Raw genomic sequence first — 7,922 nt, forward strand, 5'->3', positions numbered from 1 at the left:
TCCATTTTAAAACATGGCATCATCTTGTTCATAATGTCATATTCGATTTTCTTCCGACGCATAAATTACCGGTAGAACGATATGTATTTAGTAGACGATATCCCGGCGACCTTGTAAGTATGATAGAGTCGAATGTACAGATTCGCGTACTAAAAATATACTCTCTCGGCGACCTTGTAAGTATGGTAGAGCCGAATGTACTGATTCGTGTACTAAAAAATTTACTCTCTCATCGACCTTGTAAGTATGGTAGAGTCGAATGTACTGATTCGCGTACTAAAAATATACTCTCTCCTTTCCTCGCATTTGTTTACATATGAATTGGATAGGGTTTGTTTACATATGAATTGGATAGGGTTTGTTAGTAAATGAATAACACACAGAGGGGGTGAATGTGTTTTTCTGTTTTTGAGCTTTTCTTGAATATTTTTTGTTGAACAAAGTAAATTTAATCTTGTAGAGACAATGTGTTAATGCAGTAAATAAACATGCAATAAACAAGAACACAATCTTTTCAAAACTCACTTAATTTTTATATTAAAAATCAAGAATGTTTTGCTACAAAATTTCTAGGCTCTTTGTTTAAAGAGCTTAGCTTCTTCTTGAGAGAGTTACAAGATCTCTATCTAAATGGTTACAACTGACTGAAGGACCAGTGTTAACTTTATTATTCAGTTAACTTCTGGTTTACAAAGTGTACAATAAGACATGCTATTAGCTTTTTTAAACTGTCACTTGTCATTTCTATTTATAGAAAAGTAACTCTTCCATTTCTGACTTAGCATATCTTTAGCATCCTGTGATATCTTGATCTTCCTCTGTCAGTTAATCTTCACCATTGATCTTGCACATTCTTCAAGCTGCTTTTTGTAGACTTGTCAATCCAGCTGGTTGGATTGTTTGTTGATTGTTTATCTTGAATATTGAATTGGTCTGTGATTTTGTACTTTGAGAATTTTACTCGAGATCTCCAATTAGGCATATAGAGATCTTGACATCTCGATAAGTGTAATGACTTATCGAGATCTCTAATGCTCTAGTGAATTTGACTTATAGAGGTCTCTGAGTTCTCGCATGAAATTTTGGCTTGTCGAGACCTCTCAGCATCATGTCTTCACTTTGACTTGTCGATAACTTAGAGTTCTCTAGTGAATTTTGACTTATCGATATCTCTGAGTTCTCTAGTGAACTTTGACTTATCGATAACTCAGAGTTCTCTAATGAATGTAGACTTGTCGATAACTCTGACTTCTCTAGTAAAGAAATGACTTGTCGATATCTCCAACCTTCATGTCTTCTTGACTTGTCGATATCTCTCTGAGTTCTCTAGTAGCTTTCCTGACTTCTCGATAAGTCATTTGGAGTTCTCGAATGACTTCTCTATAACACTAAATCTGTGACTTGTAGAGATCTTGACTTAGAGTATTTTTAACAAAACAGATTTATTCAACTCCAAACTTCTTCAAAATTCTTCTGAGGCATGATCACCTTGATCTTCTTCTAGATAGAATCCTTAGGCTTGATACTGTTTCAGGAAAAAGACTTCAGTCTGCTCCTTTGCATTTTTACAGACTTTAAAATGTTACAAGTACAAATACAAACTAAGATAACAATACAACTTACTTAGGATTGACAAATTGTCTTAGTCTTGTTAAGGTACATGCATGTCTTATATAACAATCTCTCCCAATTTGTGAGAAGATTGCTTAACATAAATTCATGCATGTTAACAAGACTAACCCCAAGTTTAAAATGATGGAAAATAAAATTAATACACAAAGCTTGATAGAATTATAATTTTTGTGCAACATAAGATTTACAGGGTTCAATGGTTATAAGTATCAGGTAAAGACAGTTTTTGTGTCTGCTTCTTCCCTAAGGACATCCTTCAAGTGATCTAGAATTTCAAGTTATTCTATGATAGGTGTTCCACTTAGAGCTTCTACAAGTTTTTGTCTTGCTACCTTAGGGTAACCACTTTGTCTAGAAATTCTATACAGAATCTTGAGAATCCACCATCTTTGATGTTTAGAAATCTCTCATCTTTGGAGATTCTGCTCATTCCTTTTATTTTCAACTCTTCCAATCTTTTTATGTACATCACAATCTCTTCATCATACCTCCTTCTTCTTTCTTCAGATTCAGCCTCATTTCTTTTCTTTGTTTCCTCCCCTTCAATCAACCATTCATCTAGAACTGATTTTCAGGCCCTTGTAGCAGTATCCTTGTCCTTTGCCAAACTTATTATTCTCTTAATTTCTGCGGTTTAAAGAGAGTCCATAAATTTGCTACCAAGAAAGGTGAAGGAACCATCTTCATAGAAAACTCTAGCTTCCCTAAGAGATACAATCCAGACTTTGACTATTTCCTCAGCAAGTTGTTGAAAATGGTCTTCATCTGAGATGCACCAGTTTAGAGGTAGAAAGTCAGATTGCTTGAAACAATTCCAGATGGCCCTTCTAGTGACTTCTTCTTTCTTTGTAGGCTTGATTTTCTTAGGTTTTCATCCAACAGATTTGAGATTGATTTTGAGTGAAGGCTTGGTTAAGGGTAGGGTTGTGATTTTCTTGAGATGTCTCTGGCTTGTGGTGATTGGAATTTTTAGAAAAGAATTGGTTGTTTTTTTGTACAGAAACTTTGGCTTTGAGATTTGAGATGATTTGATGTTTGAGATAGTTGATGTTTTAGGTTGAGCTGAGGTTTGAGCTAGTTGTGTTTGGATTTTTAGGGTTTGATATGGTTCTTGTTAGGAATATGTGTATTAGTTTGATGATAAGTTAAGCAAAACACTTAAGTAGAAATCTAGTGTTTGTAGCCTCAACGGATAAGACCATCTTGGCTATCCGTTGAAGGAGTAGCTTTACTTAGCAATAAGTTTAGTATTGTAGCACATTTCACTCTCTGGTATCAAGCTGTAATTCTTAGATGTTGTTAGGAAATAATCAGTCATGTTGACTACTAATGGATGTACAAATAGGAGGGCTAATTATAAATATTTCATGCCTTGTAATTTTGTATAAGTGAAGAAGTGTCAACGGATATTGAAGACCTTCAACGGATAAGAAACAAAGCTTCAACGGATGTCACTAATGCTTCAACGGATAATATCCATCAACGGATAAATGCTTCAACGGATAATATCCATCAACTGATAAGTGCTTCAACGGATAAAGACTTCAACTGATAATGCATCAATGGATAAAGCTTCAACGGATAAAGCCTCAACGGATAAGGCATCAACGAATGAAAGCTTCAACGGATGCTTAGTTCATTAGCAGTTGATAGTGACAATTCACAAGCTGACAGAGGCACATGGGTTGACAGAGACATACTGGAATGTGGAAGCCTCTAGGAGGAATCAAGAAAATACAGCATTTCCATTCTGATGCAAACAAGGAAGTATTCAAAGATTTACAGATTATCCTAGATTGCATTGGACAGAGAAATGAAGAAGAAACATGTGAAGAATCTTTTCAATTGTATTTTACAGGTTGTCTTCACTTGTAAACTTGGTGATATATAAACCAAGTAGCAGCTAGTAATTAGAGATGAATTTTCATTGAGCTGTTTAGAAATATCAAAAGAGGAAATCATCTAGTTTGTACTAGGAAGCAACTGTGATTTAATTCTTTGAATCACAGATTTTCTGAAATAACACATCTCTGGTGGAACAACAAATCCACCAGAAAAGTTTTTAAGTTTTTTGTGCTCATTACGTTTGTGTTTGAATATATATCTGTCTGCATCAGCTTCAAGCAATTCATACACATTTGATCACTCAAACACTCAGCCTTAGAAATTGCTCAAAACTTGAAAAAGTTTTGAGATTTACATTCAACCCCCCCCTTCTGTAAATCTCATTGTTAGTCCACTGGGAATAACAATTGGTATCAGAGCAAGCTCTTAACATACAAAGAGTTTAAAGATCTATTATGCTAACATCATGAGTGCACAGAAGAATCCTCCTGCTAACATCATGAATAGGAAGGATATTGGTGTAAAGATCCCAGTCCTGGAAAAAGATAATTATCATCACTGGAAAGTGAAGATGCATTTACATCTTCTTTCTCAAGATGAAAGCTACATCAACTGTATTGAGAATGGTCCTCACATCCCTCACAAAGTAGCCACAGCTGCTACTGCAACAGTTGTTGTTGGACAGTCCATTCCCAAGCCAAAAGCAGAATGGACTATTGAAGACATGGAAGAAATCCGCAAGGATAAGAGAGCCATGAATATTTTGTTTAATGGCTTAGATCAAGATATGTTTGACAATGTCATCAATAGCCAAACTGCAAAGGAAGTTTGGGATACTGTACAAATCATCTGTGAAGGTACTGAGCAGGTCAGAGAAACCAAGATGCAGCTTCTTATTCAACAGTATGAATATTTTCACTTTGAAGAAGGTGAATCACTAAATGATACCTTCAACAGGTTTCAGAAACTGTTGAATGGATTGAAGCTGTATGGTAGAGTGTACCAAGTCAAGGATTCCAACTTAAAATTTCTTAGGTCTCTGCCAAATGAGTGGAAGCCCATGACTGTCTCTTTGAGAAATTCTCAAGATTATAAGAACTTCATACTTGAAAGATTATATGGAATTCTGAAGACTTATGAACTTGAAATGGAGCAGGATGAGCTGTTGGAAAAGGGAAAGAGAAAAGGAGGAACAGTTGCTCTTGTAGCTGACAGTGAGAAGATGGAAGCCAGGAATGAGGAAAAGACAATGCCAAGTCTCAAAATTGGCACAAGCAAATCAGAATCAAGCAAGGGTAAAGAGCAAGTTGCTGAGGATGAAGACAATTCCAGTCAGGATGAATCTGATGATATTGAAGAACATTTGGCCTTTCTGTCCAGGAGGTTTGCAAAAATGAAGTTCAGGAAAAACACAAAGTTCACTAAGCCAAACAAAAACATGGTGGACAAATCAAAGTTCAAATGTTACAACTGTGGCATTAGTGGACACTTTGCAAGTGAGTGTAGGAAGCCAAATTCTGAGAAAAAGAAATTTGAGCAAGTTGATTACAAAAAGAAGTATTTTGATTTGCTCAAACAAAAGGAAAGAGCTTTTCTCACTCAAGATGATTGGGCAGCAGATGGGGTAAATGAAGATGATGATGTGGAATATGTCAACCTAGCCCTGATGGCTAATTCTGATAAAAATGAAACTAGTTCATCAAGCAACCAGGTAATTACTACTGATCTCTCTCAGCTTTCTAAATATGAATGCAATGAAGCCATAAATGATATGACCAATGAATTATATCATTTGCGTGTTTCCCTTAAATCACTAGCAAAAGAAAACACTAGGATCAAGGAGAATAATGTGTTTTTAAGTGATAGGAATGCTGTGTTAGAGGATCAGGTAATTGAGCTTGAAAAGATGAAACTTAAATGCTTGACTGTTGAGAGTGAACTAGCAGAAGCTGTTAAGAAAGTAGAAATTCTTTCTACACAGTTAGAAAGTGAGCAAGAGGTAATCAAGGCCTGGAAAACATCTAGGGATGTTAGTGTTCAGATTGCAAAGGTTCAGGGAATTGAATCATTCTGTGAGGATGCCTGGAAGAAAAACAAAAAGGAGTTAGAATTAATTGATGGATTGTCAACGGATGTGGAATCAACGGATGATGAAAGTTATCCGTTGAAGGAAGAAAAGGAGCATCCGTTGAAGGCTCATCAATTAAAACAGGCAAGTTCTTTTAAAAATAAAAGTCTTAATAAAAAGAATGATTCAACTCTCAAGAACTTTGTCAAAGAAGGAGCTAGCACATCCAGAGATGTCAGTAAGGTGAATATACGACACATGACTTTAGATCAGCTAAAAGATAGGCTTAAGTTGGTTGAGGATAAGAAGGAAACTAAAAGAAAATCTAAAAGAAATGGGAAGGTAGGGATTAATAAACATAACAAATACACACCTGATAGGTATGTTCCTAGAAAAAGTTGTGTGCATTGTAAAAGTGTTAATCACCTATCTGATAATTGCAAATCTGTTAAAAATGCTCCCATGCCTTCAAATCCCTCCATGCCTAAAATGTCTATGTCACCTCTGCATGCTATGCCTGTTATGTCTCACCAAAATCCCAATGCACATTTTGCAAACATGCCATATATTAACAATCCTTATTTTACTGCATTTAGTATGCCTCAAATGCCATACAATATGCCTATGTGGAATAACATGTTTGCACAACCTATGCCTTATCAAATTCAAACAAATGTGTTAAATGATTCTGTGACTAACCCTACACTTCAACCAACCACATCTGAGACCAAGGGTGACCCAAAGTTACCTAAGTCAAAAGATGCAGGAGGAATGAAGTCTAGGAAAAAGACTAACAAGGCTGGACCCAAGGAAACTTGGGTACCAAAATCAACTTGATTGATTTTGTTCTGTGCAGGGACAAAGAAGAAATCTATGGTACTTGGACAGTGGTTGTTCAAGACACATGACAGGAGATTTCACCCTGCTCACAGAGTTTAAGGAAAGAGCTGGCCCTAGCATAACCTTTGGAGATGACAGCAAAGGATTCACTATGGGATATGGCCTGATTTCAAAAGAAAATGTCATCATTGATGAAGTTGCATTGGTTGATGGTCTCAAACATAATTTATTGAGCATCAGTCAACTATGTGACAGAGGGAATACTGTTTCCTTCAATTCTGAAGCCTGTATTGTCACAAGTAAAAAGGACAATAAAGTGGTTCTAACTGGAGTTAGAAAAGGGAATGTGTACTTAGCTGATTTCAACTCTACAGATGCAGAATCCATAACTTGTCTTCTCAGCAAAGCAAGTCCAGTTGAAAGTTGGCTATGGCACAAGAAGATGTCCCATTTGAATTTCAAGACAATGAATGATCTAGTCAAAAAGGACTTAGTTAGAGGAATGCCTCTAGTGGAATTCACAAGGGATGGGCTGTGTGATGCTTGTCAGAAAGGAAAGCAAAAGAAAGTATCATTCAGTAAGAAACTTGAATCTGCAATTGATGAACCACTACAACTTCTACACATGGATCTTTTTGGACCAGTCAATGTATTATCAATTTCAAGGAAAAGATACTGCGTAGTGATTGTAGATGATTTCTCAAAGTTTTCATGGGTATATTTTCTTGAATCAAAGGATGAAGCTAGTGAAATCATCATCAATCATATCAAGCAAGTCAACAATCATCCTGATTTCAAAGTAAGAAATATTAGGAGTGACAATGGAACTGAGTTCAAGAATTCAACCATGAAGTTGTTATGTGAAGAAAGTGGGATCATGCATGAGTTCTCAGCTCCAAGAACTCCACAACAAAATGGTGTGGTGGAAAGGAAGAACAGATCACTAATTGAAGCTGCAAGGACAATGCTTGAAGAGTCAAAACTCCCAACTTATTTTTGGGCTGAGGCTGTTAACTGTGCATATTACACTCAGAATATTTCTCTAATCAATCAGGCAAAATGCATGACTCCCTATCAATTATTCAAGAGAAGAAAACCAACTTTAAACTTTCTACATGTCTTTGGTTGCAAATGCTACATCTTAAGGAATCAATCTGATCACAAAGGGAAGTTTGATGCAAAGGCTGATGAAGGAATATTTGTTGGTTATTCTGCTGGAAAATCATATAGGGTCTACAATCTAAGAACCAACATTGTCATGGAATCTGTACATGTTGTGTTTGATGATAAAAAGATTGATGGACTAACGGATGAGGGACATCATGAAGGACTCAAATTTGACAACATTGAGATATACTGTGATGATAGTGAAAGTGAGAATAATGAAGAAGGCATCTCAAGAAGAATTCAGAATCTGCCTTTGGATAATGCACAGAATGCTGCATCCGTTGAAAGTTATAATTCAGCTTCTATTGAAAGAAGCAATGCAGCATCCGTTGAAAGACAAAGTGCATCATCCGTTGAAGTTCATAATGAA

The sequence above is a fragment of the Apium graveolens genome, chromosome 1 (genome assembly GCF_009905375.1).
Source record: "Apium graveolens cultivar Ventura chromosome 1, ASM990537v1, whole genome shotgun sequence".
In the NCBI taxonomy this organism is placed as follows: domain Eukaryota; kingdom Viridiplantae; phylum Streptophyta; class Magnoliopsida; order Apiales; family Apiaceae; genus Apium; species Apium graveolens.